At 38.1% G+C, this 20,642-nt stretch overlaps 1 protein-coding gene across 1 annotated transcript in view; it reads right to left on the reverse strand.

The window, feature by feature from the left end:
* The window catches only part of CALN1 (calneuron 1), a 368,040-nt gene extending 347,997 nt beyond the window's left edge, over nucleotides 1–20,043 (reverse strand). Inside the window, exon 1 of the mRNA XM_075198074.1 lies at nucleotides 19,402–20,043. The gene's annotated coding sequence lies outside the window, so the exon portion shown is untranslated. The remainder of the gene's footprint in view (nucleotides 1–19,401) is intronic.
* Between the last annotated feature and the right edge of the window lie 599 nt (nucleotides 20,044–20,642).

The following is a 20,642-nucleotide window of genomic DNA, read 5'->3' on the forward strand; positions in this document are numbered from 1 at the left end:
AATCTTGCTTTACTATGATCTCAATTATATTGTCATATCAAACAGAGAAAGCATTAAAACCTTGTGTCTCCTTTTGTTGTTTCATTTTATTAATTACAAAGTGTTGCCAACACAAAGATCAATACACAAAGACAATACAGAGGTTATATGTTTTTTCATAATTTCAGTTCAAACTCATTTCCAACAGCAGTTTATTCTCATAATCACTTTACATGTCAAATAACATCTGTTTATATTTTTTTTATTCCAGCCAACATAATGATGGATTAAAAAATCTAAAATATCAACAACAAAAACATTAGATAGACAGCTAGATAGATAGAGATAGATAGATAGATAGATAGATATAAATATTGACCAGAGGCTGGCTGGCAAGAGACTAGGCTCAGCAGCCTATAAGGAACATTTCAAAGGAAAAAAATTGTAGGTAGCCCAGTGACCCAGCCCAAGGTAGCCCACTATGGGATCGGCCTGGAGGGGCCCAGCCAGCCCCTGGTATTGACCCAAATTGATAGATCCAGTGTATCTAATGCTCACAGCGATCAAGGTCATCCCCTCGTGTTGTGGTTTATATGTGCTCTATTCAATAAACTACTAGTCGGATCTGTATTATGATACTGCTTTTTACATTACTGAATGATATTTCTCTTGTGTTCTGTTAATCTATTTTTGAGTTCAAAACTTGCAGGTGGTGTGTAATAAATATATAACATACTCAGTATTACAATGTATGAAGCTGTTGATTTTAAATTTCCTCTTGTTTACTTTGGACATTACTTCTGTTCAGGGGCAGGCTGGGCTGGACCAATAAAAACTATTTGGGCCGGCGCGATGTCTAATTTAACTTACTTGGTGGCTGGCCCCTCTTCTGGAGCCAGCCACCTTCTCAACAACAAATTGTATATGTGCGTGTCAGCATGTTATATATATGTGTGTGTGTGTGTCAGCATATTGTATATGTGTCAGCATATTGTATATGTGTGTGTGTAGCAGCATATTGTATATGTGTGTGTCAGCATATTGTGTGTGTGTGTGTGTGTGTGTGTGTCTGTGGCAGCATATTGTATATATCTGTGTGCCAGCATATGGTATATGTGAGTATTGGACAAGTATATTTTGTGTGTGAGTGAGGGGCCAGTATATTTTGTATGTGAGTGAGGGCCAGTTTATTGTGTGTGTAAGTGAGGGGCCAGTATATTGTGTGCGAGAGTGAGGGGCCAGTATATTGTGTGTGTGAGTGAGGGGCCAGTATATTGTGTGTGTGAGTGAGGGGCCAGTATATTGTGTGGGTGAGTGAGGGGCCAGTATATTAATATAAAGTGCGTGTGTGAGGGGACCAGTATTTTAATATAAAGTGTGTGTGGGTGTGAGAGGGCCAGTATATTAATATAATGTGTGAGGGAAGGGGGTCTTAATTTAATGGTGGAGTGTAGGTGGGGGATAATTATAGGTGCTATTTTATTTGTGGGGTGATGGGGCAATTTAATTTAATAGTAGGGCCTATGAAGTTAAGATGGGGTGATTGAACCTTTAATTTAATGCTGGGGTGGTTTGGGACCTATTAATTGAATGTGGCGCTGTTTGGGGAAAATGAGGTCTATTTATTAAATGTGATTATGAATTATTTAATGCCTGGGATTGTTGTGGGAAATGGATATACTTATTAAACGTAAATGCTATTTAATTTATTGCTGGGGCTGTTTGTAGGAAGGCAAATAGGTTTATTTATTAAATTGGAATACTATTAATTTAGTGTCAAGGCTAGTTGGAGGGAAACAGGTCTATTTATCAAATGTGAACACTGTTATTGGTTGGAATTTTCAAAATTTCATGTACCCATTTTTGTTTCTAAATAGGGCCCCCAACATTCCAGGATACAGACAAGCAGCAAATGATCTAAAGAAACCAGCAGCCGCAATTGGTGAAAGTGACAAGAACAGGTAGGAGACAGCAGGACAGTCTACCAATTGTCCTGAATCTGGTGGGACAGTCCTGAATTTGGGTGACTTTCTCACTTAGTCAGGATTGGTCTGACTGCAAGGACAGTTGGAAGGTATGTCCTGCTTCACACTGTACTGTTCGTGAAGGCAGAGCTACGTGCAACTAACGGTAGTGCACACAGTTTTGCCTGTGTATTTTCTAAAGTGATAACCATGTTACATCATAGGGGCCCCCCTTAAAGTACCCCGGGCCTCCCAGAGCTTTAATCCAGCTCTGGGCCAGGGTGTCAGATTGACACCTAGTGCTCTGCTTCTCCTCCCAGTACCACCCCTCATATTATATGTTTTAGGTTAAACCTAAAACAAATAATAACCCTATTAGTATATAGGGTGAAGCAAAAACAAGCTCTTTTCCTGGAAAACACATCAGGTTTTTAAGGCAAAAGGGTTTTTTGCATTTTGATAAATCAGCCCCTGTGTTCAATACTGTGATGGAACATTATTATATGATCGATTGCTATAATATGACTTATGCCCCATTATAATCAGCCAGGCATGTGTACAAAAAAAAAAATAAGGGAGAAGGAACATATAAAATAAATATGCAATATAAAGTGAGGTTTGTTTTTTGTTGCCTTATTTGTTTCCATTATTTAAGATTTATCATTTGTAATAATAAAGTATCGCTGGGTTAAAGAACACTAAAATAGTCTCTTTTTATATTGATAAATATTTATTCTACCGAAAACCACCCTTTAAGGATAGGCCGCTACTTATGGGCCGATGCTGTGTGCTTGCCCCCCGAGCTAAAGTCTGCCAGCCAGCCCCCTGCTTCTGTTGTCTTGTTAGCTAGATGTTTACAAGGAATACAATTAGAACTCAAACAAAACTTACAGCATCCTCCTAGTTTCTCGGGGATCCAACTAAAAATATTGGATTTAAAATTCCCCTTCTTTCTTTTTTTCATTTGGGTCAAAGTAACTAAGGGCTAAAATGTTCTTGAGATTAATCGCTTTTTCCAGCAGATGGATCTTCAAAAATGAATCCTGTTTAGAATGGAGTACTTTTCTTTAATGGTGTTTCTAATCTCATAAGAATATCTTTAAATTTAGAAACAAAAGCAGTATTAAACTTAGATTTAGAGTGATTCAAATTTATGATGTGCACTATTATAGTGCAAGTAATTGTTCATATCCACCTTCATAGTGGAAATATTAGACCACTGAATATCAATGCTATTTTATATTTTAAAAGTGTTAAATTTTTAAAAGATCTTATGTATTTCAATAAAACATATATTCATTATATAACAAGGTGTATATGTGAGACCTGAGGAGCACTTAGCAATGGGTCACATAGCTAAATTTAAAGAAGAGGTGGAGGTACCGAACAGCACTCATCTCCGCACCTGCTGCCCACCATGCAATGGTGGTAGTTCCGACATTGACTCCCAGAAGGTCAGAAGCCTGTGCAGGTGACAACCACATTTCACGAGATCCAATAACATAAAAATTCTGAGAAAAAGATCAGAGACTCGACTCTGAATCCCAACTGCTCATCTGTATTATTTATAACAAAGTACTTATATACTGAAAGATACATTATTCTTAAAGCATTACAATAATAGTCAGGGCTGGTTCAGCCATAGACATCACTGGGATTTCTCCTGATAGGGTGGTGGCCTACATGATGTCACGGTGCACCTTAAGATTGTTATCAGTCTTTTTTAATTTTTCCTACTGGATCAGCCACCACATGATATGTGCATGCAAATCATCCTAATGTGTTCCCACCTCCCCATCCCTCTCCTCGGTCTATGTCACCTCTCTCGCCTCTCCACGGCCAAATGACAGCAGGTGTCATGAGGAGCACACATGTGCAGGCAGCAAGGTAAGTAAGAAGTAATATACAGCTTTGATGAAAGAAGATAAGTTTGGGGTTGGAGGACTCTTGCACCACTATTAATTTAATAGTCCATGCCTCTCACTCACATTATATTAAGTGTGAGTGAGAGGCATGGGTGAGTGAGAGGCATGTTAATTAATTTTGGGTTTTTTGGGGGCTATTAACTGAATGTCAGGTTGCTTTGGGGGAAACAAGAGCTATTTATTAAATGTGAATGTTGTTTTTTTAATGTCATGACTGGTTAATAGGAAATAGGCCTATTTATTAAATGTGAATGCTATTTTGAATGTTGGGGTTGTTTTGGGTGGAAATATGCCTTTTTATTAAATTTGCTGTTCAGAGCATGCCGACAATTAGGGTTATTATCAAAAAATATAGCTAACTAGATTTGCACAGTACCAATATCTGTAACTGTGTACTAGAACCTGTGCCCCAGTAATAGATCAGTACTCCCTTCATTAGTGTCTATCAGATTTCAGCCTATGGCCTCATAATATATAATAAGCACCAGTGCTCTCAAATATCACCCAGTACCCGCACATACTGCAAGTGTCCTCTGCTAACATGGTCACATGGCTAGCATGCACCAATACCATACTAAAACTGGTGTTTTCAATATTTTTTATGCATATGAAAACAAATAGAAATCACATTACATTTATATATGCGTACATATGCGTATATAGGTACATTCAATCTGCCTTTTTTAAACATGAATCTGATAAAACAAGAAATTATATTTTTAAACCAAATCCATGTTGAAACACATGAAAACGCTTCCTAACCCCACCTCATTGCATTTTTAACGCGCTGTCATTGAGATGACTGCATTGATTAATTTCAGATGCAGTGAAATTGAACAAGAAGTGTATGTACTCGGCAGTGAAGAAATGCATGAAATACCCATCAATGTGCAACACATATACCAAGCATCACTCAGATTAATATATAATCATCAGTCACCGCATCCAGTAATGCTTAATCAACTAACTATATTCAGCAGTGAATAATTATATGACATACTCAGCAGTGAACCCACTCATATACCATGCTTAATCTAAAATCCGTGTAGCACATGGTCACGTGTGTACTGTGAGAAGTGCCGTTACTGCAAGCAGGTATGAGCTTATTAAGAAGTGGGTATGAGCTTATTAGGAAAACTTAAGAAATCTACAGAGCACCAGTAAGTCCTATGGACATGCTCTCCACACTGTGTCCTACTTGCGACCTACTGGGGCTAACTAGCAGCTATAAGCTACAGTTACCAGGATGCATTTTTGACACCTAAAAAACAAACATTCTGAGGAACACAATTTAAATCAATAAACAACAAAAAAAATTGTCTTTGCCGAGATGTTATCAAATATTTTACTAGTTGCAGTAAACTGATCATGTCTTAAATGTTTCTGTTCTTGAATTTACTATTGTGTGCCAGTACAATTACACCAATGGCGAGCGCTGTCAAAAGTTTTGCATTTATCATTCCTAAAGATGGGTTTACCACAGAGCTGGATTAAGGCTTCAGGGGGCCCGGGGCACTTATGACAGGGGGGCCCCTAAGATCTAAAATTAAGGGCATAGTGACACATCCTGCATTACATCACCTACAGCCCACAGTATGACACTTACAGCTCTCCCAGAGGGCTCGATTAGGTTGTCTGCATAAGAAAAATCATTGCTTCCACAAACTAAAATACTGTACATTAAAACAATCATCAAAACACCACATTAAAATGGGTATTGACACCACACATTAAAACTATTGATAACGTACACTAAAACTAGCAATGATACCGCACGCTAAAACTAGCAATGATACTGCACTTTAAAAATAAAATTTATAATGCACATTAAAACTAGCAATGATACCGCAAATTAAAATACCATTGATAATGCATCATTGGGCATGGCCAGGCCACCCTCCTACAGACAAAAAAAACTGCATTGTTGTGTACACCATTGAACAGTCAACAAAAATTGGGATTGTCCCACTAGAATCACAACATTTCACAGACTTTGCTGCTCTTCCCTACCTGTTCTTCTCACTTTCACCACCTGTGCTGCAGGTTTCTTTAGTTGCGGCTTGTCTGGATCCTGGAATGTTAGGGGCCCTATTTGAAAAAAAAAATGGGTACATTTAGAAAATTACAGCCACCCCCGGCGTTAAATCAGTACCACCCATGATTAATAATAAGGCCTTTCTCCAGCCCCAACATTAAAATAATAGTATTCACATTTAATAAATAAATCTATTTCCCTCCCTACAAACAGCCCCAGCAATAAATTAATAGTATTTACATTTCAGAAATATACCTATTTCCCGCAACCGTCACTGCCATTAAATAATTCATAGGCACATTTAATAAAGGGACCTCATTCTCCCCAAACCACCCCATCTTAAATTAATTGTCCCCACTATTGTGTCTCCCCCCCCCTTTTTCCTTATGCTGTGTCTTTTACCCTTTTTTCTTATACTGTGCCTTTCTCCCCCCTTTTTTCTCATGCTGTGCCTCTCCCCCTTTTTCCTTACTGTGCCTCTCTTCTCCCTCTTTTTCCTCCATACTGTCCCTCTCTTCGCCCCCTTTTTCCTCCATACTGTGCCTCTCTTCTCCCCCTTTTTCCTCCATACTGTGCCTCTCTTCTCCCCCTTTTTCCTCCATACTGTGCCTCTCTTCTCCCCCTTTTTCCTCCATACTGTGCCTCTCTTCTCCCCCTTTTTCCTCCATACTGTGCCTCTCTTCTCCCCCTTTTACTTCCATACTGTGCCTCTCTTCTCCCCCTTTTTCCTCCATACTGTGCCTCTCTTCTCCCCCTTTTTCCTCCATAGTGTGCCTCTCTTCTCCCCCTTTTTCCTCCATACTGTGCCTCTCTTCTCCCCCTTTTTCCTCCATACTGTGCCTCTTTTCTCCCCCTTTTTCCTCCATACTGTGCCTCTCTTCTCCCCCTTTTACTTCCATACTGTGCCTCTCTTCTCCCCCTTTTTCCTCCATACTGTGCCTCTCTTCTCCCCCTTTTTCCTCCATACTGTTCCGCTCTTTTCCCCCTTTTTCCTCCATACTGTGCCTCTCTTCTCCCCCTTTTTCCTCCATACTGTCCCGCTCTTCTCCCCCTTTTTCCTCCATACTGTCCCGCTCTTCTCCCCCTTTTACCTCCATACTGTTCCGCTCTTCTCCCCCTTTTACCTCCATACTGTTCCGCTCTTCTCCCCCTTTTACCTCCATACTGTGCCGCTCTTCTCCCCCTTTTACCTCCATACTGTGCCGCTCTTCTCCCCCTTTTTCCTCCATACTGTGCCTTTCTGCGTTATTCCCTTTTTTTTTTTTTAACTTACCTTTCTTTTAGCTTCTTTCTTCTCTTCTGTCTTCTTGTTTCTTTCTTGGTCCTCTCTGCGCTGTTCCTCACTGAATGACAGGCGTGACTTGATGACGTCACGCCTGTCATTCTGTGTTGACAGTGCAGAGAGGAGGGAGGAGGAGGGAAACCAGCGCCGCGGTGAGGTGAGTAGTGTATCTTTTTTTTTTTTCTTACTACCCAGCTCCCCCCACCAACGAAGGGAGCCCCAAACCCCCCGCCGCCTGCGCCATTAAAAAAAAAAAGAATAAAAAAAAGAATCAGTAGAAGCTATGCACGTGGCGGCGGGGGGTCCTTGGAGAGAGGGGGGCCCGGGGCACATGCCCCCTGTGCCCCCCCCTTAATCCGGCTATGGTTTACCATATGCATTGCATTATTAATATTTTGTCATTTTTATTAGCAATAAAATATTGCTACAGTTATGGTTTAACAAAGCTGTAAAATGTATATGAGTTGATCACAGAAATTGTTACAAGAAATAAGTAAATCAATACATCTATTCCTGAGCCAGCAATGTTCTAAATCACACTCATGAATTCTCACTACCTTCTAATAATGTCTATATCTTAATATCGTAATGGTTTGTTGTGAAATAACATTGAATGGAATATTATTAGAGTCCATGTTGTTCTTTCCAACCAGTGTGAACTGACTGATTTTTCCTGTAGGAATTTTTGACACAGCATTAATCACCAGTACCATATGTGTCTTAATATGATGCAGGAGAAAAGCCTATTTCACAGAAAGAGAAATGGTTGAACAAGCAGACATATTCTTAAGGTGAAGAGGATGAGGCTCCATGGATATTTGAGGAAGTTGCTCTGTCCTCATAATTTTTATTCATTGCTAAAAACCCCTTCCTTATTAAGAGTTTTTATTCCATAATATCAACATTCACTGAAAATTATGTATATGAAGAAAGTAAAAATAACCTCCCATTGTATTTTTTTCCAAAGGAACACAGAAAAATTTGTATAAAAAGAGAGAGACTGTTTGTTCCACTAATGTCTATGGACAATAATCTTTCTGTGACAAAAACCCATTTAGGTTTTGCACAGTATTGTGGAACTTATATAAAGGGGGCTAGACGGTACATTCTATACAGATGCATTACTGCATTAACCCAGAAATAAAGATCCGCCTTGAGTAATTAATACATCTAAAGTAAGATCAAGTATAGAACCAGTTTTAGTTGGCATTTGCCAGTCACAGCGAATAAGGATTTGCCTTAGATGTAAATCAGGGTTTCCCAAACCCAGTCCTCAGGGCTCCCTAGCAGCGCAGGTTTTCCAGATCACGTGACATAATTAGGACCACCTGTGGATCTGTTACATTGTGTCAGTCAGTAATGAATACACCTGTGCTCCAGCATGGAGATATGGAAAACCTGCACTGTCAGGAAGCCCCGAGGACTGGGTTTGGGAAACCCTGATGTAAAGTAATTATGTAACTCAGTATAATTACTTCTTTGAGATCTGTTGCTAGTTTTAGAAATATTGTAATAGTTAAAATTGAAGCCCAATAAGTTATTTTCTGTCCTTGATCATTTCATTTTCCCTATAGACCTAATAAGACGTGAACAGGGCAGCACTGTTTAGGTGACAGAAGACAACAGTACAGCGGCTTCACTCCCTTCAGATCGCAGTACTGTCATGGAGGGGAAAAAGGGCCAGATCTTTACAGTCTCAAAACACAAAGCCACTTCTCAACTCCTCTACTAGTCAAATTATCTGTGCTCATTAGAGCTATCCATAAATCATGATCTCTAGCTGGAGAGAGAGCCAGTGTTGAAAAGAAAAGTAAGCATTGGTGATTAATACTCTTTCTTCACATTCATAATTGTATCCTGATGAGTGAAGGATACTCATGGAGAGGAGTCATTTTATTATAAATGGAACTTATTTGTTACAAGGTTGTCCAGATATCAGTCTGTTGTGTGGGTTAATGTGAGTGAAGTGGACAATTTTTTCCCCTTATAGAGTGGGTGGCTTTTTTAAGCAGATGTGTAAGAGTACTTGATTGTTTGACCATGAACACTCTTTTCTCTTTTCAAACACTAAGGGCTTATTTACACAAGCATATTTTTCTGTAATTCTCCTGTAATTTTAAACATCTGGGCCAACAGAAGTTTACTGAACACACTATGCATGCCCTCCACTCAGGCCTTTCTCCCACCCTCAGGAGCTGTGCAAACCCCCACTATTTCTTACCCTGAGTGGAGCAGCCAGGAGTGGCAAAAAGAGGAAGGGGGTGCAACTTTGTCTTAAAGACAAATTGTAGTTTCAATTATAAAAATTACTGTAAAATGAATTCTAGAAATATGGACATAAAACACATTGAAAATGCATTAAAGAACAAGCATAGGAGTATCTTGACAGTTGCAGATTACAAAATGAAAACAATGGCAAGCAAATTTTGTGTATATATATATATATTTTATTTTTTTTAATTTTTTTTTTAACTTGTTACTATTCAATTTTATAAAAAGCCTGCAGGCAACATGCCAAAAAAAAATAATTTAAATAAGCTCCAATTGTCAACTATAAAATTACAAGCGGTAAATATAATAAAGCTGCAATCTTCTGGCGGGTTTGAAAAAAGGAGATGTTGCAAATAGCAACCAATCAGATTCTAGTTATCATTTATTTAGTACATGCTAGAAAATGAAAGCTACAATCTGATTGGTTGCTATAAGCAGCTTCCCCACTTTTCAAACCCTCAGCAGCTATTTGTATAGCGCCACCAATTCCACAGCGCTGTACAGAGAACTCATTCACATCAGTCGCTGCACCATTGGAGATTACAATCTAAATTCCCTAGCATATACACACAGAGAGAGACTAGGGTCAATTTGATAGCAGCCAATTAACCTACAAGTATGTTTTTGGAGTGTGGGAGGAAACGGGAGCACCCGGAGGAAACCCACGCAAACACGGGGAGAACATATAAACTCCAGACAGATAGGGCCATGGTCGGGAATCAAACTCATGACCCCAGTTCTGTGAGGCAGAAGTGCTAACCACTAAGCCACCGTGCTGCGGAGCATGATACATTTACCCTAAAATGCGCACGCACTTAACCATTTACTGCCATGGAACTTTTTTCCAGTCTAACCAGGTGCAGGATGCCAAATGTGGATCTTATACTACACTTCCACATGAGCAAAGTGCGCAGATGAACCTGAGTAATGTATCTGTGCCAGAACACAACCCTTAGTCCCTATGGAATGCCATGTTGCACCTTCTATTTGCATTTTGTCCAGAAAACGCCCCGTGATTGTAAGGAAAACATGCAAATACATAAAAGTGACACATAAGAAAGACTAATCCAATGTCCCCTTCACCTATGCTTAATTGAAGACATAACTGAGACTTATCCAAGCAGTGTTATAGTATTCTAAAGTTTAAATTAATACATAGTCCTAAAGTGAAATAATATCTTGTTTGACTTATGGAGATGTTTTTAATTGCCAACATGCGCATTTTCCTGAGTACACACAAACCGGAAAATGTAGGTGCATACTGACCTTACAGGGAAGTTTCCCAGAGCGGGAAGTGGGTGTGCACCTTTAGATGCTCTTGCTGAGTAATTAATTAGGCGCACTGGCTCCAATAACAAATCCATTACATGCTCACATTTATATCTGTTCATATATTAACCCACCTTCTGTTATTGGTGTAGGTCTGGGGTTACAAAGGGTGTAGAAATTGTGTATTAAATAGTATTTTCCAGATCTCGCAAATAATGTGAACAGTATCAAAATCACAAAGCTGAAAGTTGCCAAATGTTCCCAGGATAGACACAGGGTTGTCCCTGTCATCAGACAGAACTACCTCAGAGGCACAAAATGTAACTGAACAAGCATTTCAGATTAGTGCATACAGCAATTTGATATGATATGTTTAACAGCAAAATTACTTGAACAAAGGAGCAGAGGTTCAATAAATGAATGAGAAGAATGGGGACATGCAAACTGTGACCTGTGGATGTTAAAGTTCAACTTCTGGACACAGACAATATTTGAGGGAGAAAAGAAATGCAATTGGCATCAAAACCTCAAGAGGTCCTGAAGATATTAAACATATACATCCTGTGTGTGTGTTAGGGAATTTAGACTGTAAGCCCCAATGGGGCAGGGACTGATGTAAGCAAGTTCTCTGTACAGCACTGCAGAATTATTGGCGCTATATAAATAAATGGTGATGATGATGATGATAATGCCCTCTGAAAGGATTTTCATTATTTATTTCTAAAGTGTCATCATCTTACACTGCTGTATAGAGCAGGCCTGGCCAAGTTGTGGCTCTCCGGGTGTTGTGACACTACAAGCCCCAGCATGCTTTGCCCTGTCAGCATATAGCTGACAGGGCATGCTGGGACTTGTAGTTTCACAACACTTGGAGAGCCACAGGTTGGCCAGGCCTGGTGTAGAATAAGGAGTACTTACCAGGGCTTTAAATCAATCGCATAGTTTTAACACATTAACACCTGTACAAGTCAATGATGCCTAAGATTATGCTTGTTAGCCATGTGCTACCATTTGTGATAAAGTCTGTATTGGACATGTTGTATAATTTGAGTTCATGGTAGAACACCCAGGGGCTTCTCACGTGTGATTTCTCCTGAGTTCCTTACAAGAATACATGGAATAGTTGTGGGGAATGACAAGAGAAGAAATTAGTATATGACTATCATTTCTTTTAAGTATACATCAACCTTCCTATATAATGGGAATAAAGATTAACACTATTCCATATCACAATTTGCATTACCAATTATCTTAAATACAAGCAGCCAGTAGACAGGCTTAATTACTCTATCAGAAGAAGACACTTTTTTTTTTCTCTGTCACACATGACCTAAAAAAACTGACAGCTATAGATCTACTGACACAAGGAAGGGGCGATTTGCAAGAAATCATTACAATACAACACTGGGGAAACATCACACCAACAACGCAGTTTTCCTGACGAAGAACACAGAAAATCAACAGCAATTGTAAAAAAGACAAATCTAATAAATGCTATGGCAAATGTCTGGTATGGAGTTATTAAATTGGTTTCATATCTTACCAGCAGTGGAAAGGCAGCTGAACTACCACATTAACAAAATGTTACTGATCGCTAATGCAATGTGAATTAAATCACTTTATATAGTTTAACACTTTCAATGTTTTAAATGCATATGGTGAAACTACTTTTTACTTGCCTATAATGATCCAAGCAACACAGTGTTACTTACGCATTTCAGTTGATACTGACACTTGCTGGAAGCCAAAGTTCGAGTGCTAATTTCTGCTTGTTCTCACCTTGAATCAGTCACTTTCTCTTTGTCTCAGCGTGCTAAATATTACATTGTCACTTGTATAAGCACAAATAAATACCTCAAAAGTGTCCCTATGTTGGACCAATAACTATTTTGGATCAATAATCCCCTCTATCCCTTTCCAAATTGTCCATTGGGTCTGTTGTACATAAGTATAAAGCCAAATATTTCATAAAGAGCCTCCTGTAGAGTTGGATGCAATTTCCATCTAAATGCAGATGGGAATTGTATCCAAAATAAAAGCTACATTTTACACAGGTTTCTTGAGCCAGACACATCTCAGTTAATCGTCATCACTATCAGTTCGTAACTTACACTCGCATTTTCTCTAACCTGCCCTTACATGCCCCCACCTTCCCCTATATTACCTCTTCATATGTAAGGGGCCGCAAGCGGCCATAATTGCAAGATGCAGCTCAGGAGCTCATGATAAGTTGAACGCAAATTGCGTTCTTGTTATTTAATATCCTATTTTACATCTGAGCATTTGCACAAACCACTAATTTCTGGAGTAGTATTCAGAAGTAAAAAAAAGCGTGTTATAGGCCAAGAATGTAATTTGCGTTCAACTTAACATAAGCCCCTGAGTCTACATATGGCCGCAACTTTAGCTAGTGCTTTGTGGGCGTGCTCAGAAGTAAAAAAAAAAAAAAAGGTTCAGAAAATGCTATTTGGTCCAATGCTACATGAGCCCCAAAGTGCTGTAAAATGTATTATAGTCTCAATTCCTGTAATGTGTGAGATGTTTTTAGCTGCGTATAGTAAGAAATCTGCCAAAGAATGTGCATTTCCTTCAATTTTGTCCAGTTGAAATGTTAGGTTTTCTCCCTCTTCAAAACAGAGACAGATGGTAAATATGCAGATAACATGCAAGGGGGAAAAAAATACTGTCTATAGCCAGTGCTGCACAAAGCTATGAGTGAGTTACAAGAATTCATGTAATTGTAACATAGCAGAAGCTACTGATTACAGATATACTTTAAGTTAAATGTTCAAATTATTCTCTAAAGATTATCTATAGTGTCTTCACGTTTGCTGTAATACAGCAGAAGGAAGTCAACAATTATGAGAATATAGAGTGGTGTGGATACTTGCAGGTGAAACTGTGAAAGAGATCCTTATAATATGCAAGTGACGCTAATATATGTAAAAATCCTAAACTCTGCACAATGAACAAGTAATATTAAAAACTTGTTAATAATTTATGTATAAAAAGTAATATCTATGTGACTACTAATAATCAGTGCATTATTGAGTAAAAAGACTAGTTTATTATAAGGATTAATTATACCCCCCTCCGCCCGCTGTTAATTACATTTACACTAAAAATTCTCAAATGTTTGTTTTTAGCAAAAATGATTAGTGTATTATAAATAATGCACCCCCTACATTAAAATATATTAGAAAGTAGAAAGATTGGGTGAGAGCTGTCATTTTGGGATGTGAATGTGAACAGGGCATAGGGAAAGGTCTGCAGATTTGAAAAAAGATCATGAATAATGGACCATTTGTTGTATAAAATGTATTTTTAACACTTGGGAATGCATATACCTACATATAGAGTTTTACATTGTGCATTTATGGTGTAAGTTGCCATGATTCATGCTACAACACTGGTGGTTTAAAAGATGGCACTTTGAAAATACATGCTAGCTACATGAGTTACAGAGTGAAGATGGCCGTTTAGTAAACCCCTGAATGGTATAGTTATACATTGTCATATGCAAATTAAGTAATTACATGACATGCACAATCACATTTCCACGGTTATATGTAAATTTAGCTCACTGCAATTATATAATACAATGAATGAAATGATAACTATAGCATGTGAGACATATGCCACTCAAAAATAATGAATGATGCTATTTACACAGAGCAGCAGACTTGCTCCTGACTTTGAATGGATTATGTATTCAAAATAATTTCAAACATAGCTATGTTAACCCAACAACAAGCTTGCATTTTGGTATTTTCCTGTTAAAATATTTATGATAAACTACTAGACAATGCAAGTGATAATAGATATATTTTGATATTTTGTAAACAATTTTACTGCCTTGTATCTCTTTATAACTCAGAACAGCTTTGGTTAAACAAAGTTACTCACTGAAAACGTCCATATTTCTATGACATTCTAATACAAATTCATTGTCAATGACCTTCTGACTCCTCTAAGATGACTTCCCTGTAACTATAATGGTTGGGCTGCATGATGTTTTAAATAAGTAGCTTCATTTCAATGTTTAGTTTAACCACATTTGCACTTATGAACATGCTTTCTAAGTGATTTTACCCCAAAATATAAATAATATTAATGAAAACATGATATAAGACAGGTATTTTGTCACCATGCCAAGATGTCTCAAGGGGTGAGCACTTTGTTTTTCAGCATACATTTTTGGCTAGAACAAATCTTACATTTCAGTTCCATTTATTACCATTTATTTAAGCATTTAAGGGGTATATTTCCTAAACTATGGGTTTGACAAAGTGGATACGTTGCCTATAGCACCCAATTAGATTCTAGGGCCTGATTCATTAAAGATCTTAAATGAAGAGGTATCTTATTTCAGTCTCCTGGACAAAACCATGTTACAATGCAAGGGGTGCAAATTAGTATTCTGTTTTGCACATAAGTTAAATACTGACTGTTTTTTCATGTAGCACACAAATACTTGATAGCTTATTTGTACACTGAAATTTAAAGTTGATATTTGTGTGCTACATGAAAAAACAGGCAGTATTTAACTTATGTGCAAAACAGAACACTCATTTGCACCCCTTGCAATGTAACATGGTTTTGTCCAGGAGACTGAAATAAGAATCCTCTTCATTTAAGATCCTTAATGAATCAGACCCCTAGTTATCATTTATTTGGTATATGCCACAAAACAACAGCTACAATATGATCGGTTGCTATAGGCAACATCTACACTTTTTCAAACCTGCCGTTTAGTAAATATACCCCTAAGTCTACTTGTAGCCGTAAACTATAAGAATATCAGAACCACATAATATGATAAAAATACAGCAAAGAACCAGCTCAAAATACAAACTACAGCAACCACCGATAACAGTCGGAGCAGAGAACACTTTCAATATGACCTTCAAATGTCATTCTTTAAAAAGAATAAAATATACAAAGCTTTAATAAGACTAATAAACTAGTATGTGTAATCTTGTTTCAGCATCAAGTCACAATGAATTAAAGGAAAAAAAGAATTACTTGTAATATAGCCACAATTTACAGGACATCAGGATCCATAATAAACTTTTTGCTTGAACTGACTGTTGGTTGTAAACTGTGTTAAATAACTATTAAATACGTGCTTGTGGAATTTTCTGCAGATGAACCATAAAGAGTCACAAAAACATTCAGACAAAGGGAGCTTTACTACTTTCTAAATTACCAATGAATATATACAAGTAAATAAATGTCACCTATAGAAAGCCACATGACTCATCTAAATCAATGTACAAATAACATTGAATACATTCATAAATATTTATAGGAAAAATGTAATTCTCAGAATGAATAACTATGTCATACCTGAAAGGTAACCACTAAGTATGTCAGAATTGAAACGTTACAATGCACTAACAAAATTGCACAGCTTTATTTCTCTCTATACATAGCAAATCATTCCAGAAATACATGTGCATGACGTGCAAGTCAGCGTCTATGTGGCGGTCCTCTTCAATAAATATTAATATTCTTAGTCTACGTTCAATTATTTGAATACATATGAACTCCTTCAAAGAATACATTTTTATCCTTAATTATTTTATTATATACAATGGGAGATGTGTTAATTTGTATGACATTCTATTATATATACAATCTTATATCTAATATAAAATTGGCACCAGAAAAGGTCTAGTTTTAAAAAAAGAAGAATATAAATGATATTACACCATAGCTGTATGTTTAGGCTGGGGATGACTGACGGAGTGGAAGACTGCCAGCTTATATACACAGTATAGTCCTATATGGTTATTTCAAGAATGCACAGTGGTGAATTTCTTCTGCTTTACGCAAAGCTTTAGGAAACATTTTATTTTATGAAATGAATTTCAAAGTGCAAGTTTTTTCTCCTTGTTTATATATGAATATTTAAAGGATAAATATAACATCGAGAATACTCAACAAATGACATGGAGAACACTTGACATCAGTGCTGGTGACCTTCATGTTACAATGCTATGATCATTTTGTACACAATGCTAGTAGGCATAACTCTATTAAGGAAAGGACTATGCATTCCAACCCTAGAGCTCATCACACTAACTATTGGAATTAGGTTAGAAAGCCACAATGATGCTATGTTGATGGATTTTAAAACTAAAAGGTGTACTTTTTTTAAAGCTATATTTATTTCGCCCCCCCCCCAAGGTCTGCAGTTACATACAACAACCGTAATCATTAATGTTTTTAAAAAATGCCTAGATTTTGTTCTCCCCTAAACTGATTGATCCTTGTGATGTACCCCACTCTACAACATGGGAAAAACATATGCATTTTAAAAACTGTATAATGCTTAAGTGGTATTATCTATAGCCTTTGAAATGCCTTCACACAAAAAACATTACTAACATAGGGTGAACTATGCATAATAGATTTAAATTAGCCCAAGCTTCTTCTGTATGTTGATTTATTGCATTGTACTTGTTACCAACTTAAGTGGTCATTTCTCTTTAAAGACAGCATTTAGAAGTTAAGAGTAATTCTCAATGTCATCCAAAAAATAAAACATGACGCATGCAATCTGAAGTCAGCAATTTCTAAGATTTCAAGGATTTCTCCTTAAAGTCTTGTCTACTTAACTGAGGAACCTGCACTTTCTTTTGAAGAGCCACACCACTGTTCCCCAATCAAAGTTTCCATCACGATAAAGCTGTGTTTTAATCAGTATGCCACTGTGCCCAAATGTTATGACTCATCTTTGGCTCGAAGCAGAAGTAACACAGAGCATGAGTAACAGCATTGATGCCTCAATAGATTGGCACTAAGACGTGCAGTTTTTTATACCTACAGGAAGCAAGTTGGAACCTGGCCTGGGTCAGCAGCTACTGGAAATCATTATCATCTGAGAATAGCTCTTGCCTATATGCATGCTGCTATATTCTTGCTACATTGTCTGAGACCCCTCACAGTGTAAATTGAAGCAGACATAGGATGCCAGTGCAGCTTCGGTAAAATATTGCATATATCCGCATTCTACTGATTCTTTCACCTTCATGAACAATCAAAACATCTGATAACAGCCAAACAATTTTCAAAGCAACACACTACAAGTAGATGGTGCAGGCTGTATTTACTTATGCAGTGAGCATTCATTCAGTGATTAAGCACAGAGCAGAAAAAAATATAAAACATGTATTATGTTCATTTTTGCTAAAATGTGTAAATGAAAAAAAAAGCCAATATTACATATTGGAAGGCATTGTTAAACCATGTGAAAATTAAAGTAGACATTTATTTAAAGTGTGCATATTATTATTGTAGTCTGCTGGTGTCACTAGAAGTCTGGACATTTTGATAAAACAGTGGCACAGGTAAAACATTGTGCTCTGTGCTGACAGACGTTTTACAAACATACATTAGTTGTTACTAGGGGGTTTGCAGTGGTGCTCTTTATGGGGGATGCTTCATTGCACACCATTAGCCTATGTTTACCTAGACCAGTGAGCACGAGTCCTCGTACTGTTTACCACATTTACGTTTACTCAAAGTCTAATGATGTCAAGAAGAGGATGTGAGGAGAGTTTAATCACTGCAATTTGCAGGCAAAGAGAAACAAAATCATTTTCCAGGTTTCCACTAGTGAGACAACACCCGGCAGAATAAGATACTTGATAACATCTGAATGAAATGGTATGCTCCATTCTGTCTTGTCTGACACACTGTAGAGGAGCTATAAACACGGTAGCCTGTTGAACCTTTTCCTACTTGATATGATTGACATGAATTACCACTGTGTCTATGCAACTGTTCTCATGCTCTTATGATTGTGCTTCAGTCATTTAACCCAGATAATCCTGACTATCCCATAATCGCTAACAGAAATAATTATCTAAACCGCTACAGTCAAGAACCTAGATTTCTCGACTGGACATTGCCGATACTTCTTACATACATGTTGAAAATCCATCCATGCCCTTGCATAAAACAGCAGCAATAACTGATACATATGTATAATGAAGAGTAACGTCTAGCAATACACACATTATCCAGCGAGCCATCTGCCCACTAAGGACTCTACTGCTTGCATGTGTGTAACCTTTATTACATGGCAGCTATGAAAATATTAAAATAATAAAAAATAAACTCATCCAGTCCCTCTAAATGTGACACACAGCTGTAAAGTTCTTTTCAGCCTCTCTGTCTCTAAACATATTTAACCACTGACATATGAAAATATTAATAGCTGGGTGAATTGGCTTCTACAGTTCTTTGGGGAAAGGCAGGGGCAAGTAACCGTAAAATGCTTAGTTTTTCCAGTCCATATTGATAGGCTGCTGCCTGTGACACAGAATCACAGAGTGATGGGTCCATAGTTCAGTTCCCTGCAACCCTTGAATAGTAAATTATCAAATCTAAATGACTGGACACTTCTACCAACCTAATGCCAAAAACACATTTTCCTAATTAAAAATGAAAGTCATTATACATATGCGTTTAATGCAGAGTGTAGCTAGTTTCCCCCACTACTATGACAACAGGTTTCAAGAAATCATGTTTTTTTCCGCACTGAATGAAAACCACTTCACCTACCAGCACATTAACCCCGTGTGATTTCTTGAAGGTAAATCTCTCTCCTACATTTATTATGAATAGAAATAAAAGCCCACACGTCCGCAAAGGAGGACTTCTTACCTGTCTGTGTTCTGCTATTTGATTGATCCAAATAGGTGTTTTCTTTGGATCCGGGCTATTTCGGATTGGTGATCCAGGTCAGTGTCCTTTGCCCTTGGTTGAATGAAAGCTTAGACCAGGAAAGCTATGGAAGTGCATTCAGTTCAAGCAAGACATATTTCACAGGAACCGTTCCTGCCCATTACCATGAGACACGATCTGCACTCTTGTAATACGTGTGTCAAACAAGTGTCCCGATCATTCATGAGCTGTGTACCAAGGGGCATCAATACTCCATATATCCAGTAGCTGTAATGGTGATCTAGGAGTTGCACTTGTTGTAAACTCCATTCCACAATTGCATACCTCTTTAGATAATCCTGCAGTCTCCCAACTGGCTCTCCTATGAAGCAGGAATAGGCATTGTCTAGGGCGGCATAGACAGGTGGGCGACACCAAAGCCGGAGCTCACTGACAAGAGGAGCGGGCAATTTAAAGAGCCGTGCAGTGCACTGAATGGTAGAATGTCTGGAGAGCAGCGGGGGAGGGGAGGGGGGAACTGGAGATGGTACTAGACAGGAGCGCTCCAGTGGTGCACAGCCGTCCTACAGCTCTCATACAGCAGATATCACACTAACTTACTGTATTTGTCTTTCTGATAGCTGACTGCTAAACGGGGAAGTGCACATTGTCTCTTGCTTGCTGAACTGTTTTCACTGGAGGAGGAGGAGCAGGTGCTGAGATTCACATGCATTGGTAGAGACAGGCAGAGAGCATAATCTGGTAGAGAAACGTTTACAACTGCTTATTGCACTCTACTCTTGAGTGCAATAATACTACATATTGTGTGGGTGAAATCTAGCAGTTTACTTGCTATAACCTGTATACCTTTACAGGGTGGGATGCTTCCAGAATACTCAGCTTGGAGCTTTCCAAATAATTGTGACTCCATACTAACAGAACTGTTACAAGAAATTAGATGTACTGTCAGAAAAGACTTCTAACAAAAACAGAAATACATTCAGCAGAATGATATGTGGCATAGTAATCCATCACATTTTCATTAAAATCCCCGGGAAACTGCATAGTTATGTAGCCTCTTATATTATGACTAGGTCATCCAGGCCCCCACTTTATGTGGGGAGGGAGGGGTGCAGACAGAAGTGGAGACCAGACCATTGGAAGGTAAGTAAAATATAGTGTAATGAGTGGGGACAGAGTTGTGATGAGGGGGACAGAGTTGTGATGAGGGGGGACAGAGG

The sequence above is a fragment of the Mixophyes fleayi genome, chromosome 2 (assembly GCF_038048845.1).
Source record: "Mixophyes fleayi isolate aMixFle1 chromosome 2, aMixFle1.hap1, whole genome shotgun sequence".
Classification (NCBI taxonomy): Eukaryota; Metazoa; Chordata; class Amphibia; order Anura; family Limnodynastidae; genus Mixophyes; species Mixophyes fleayi.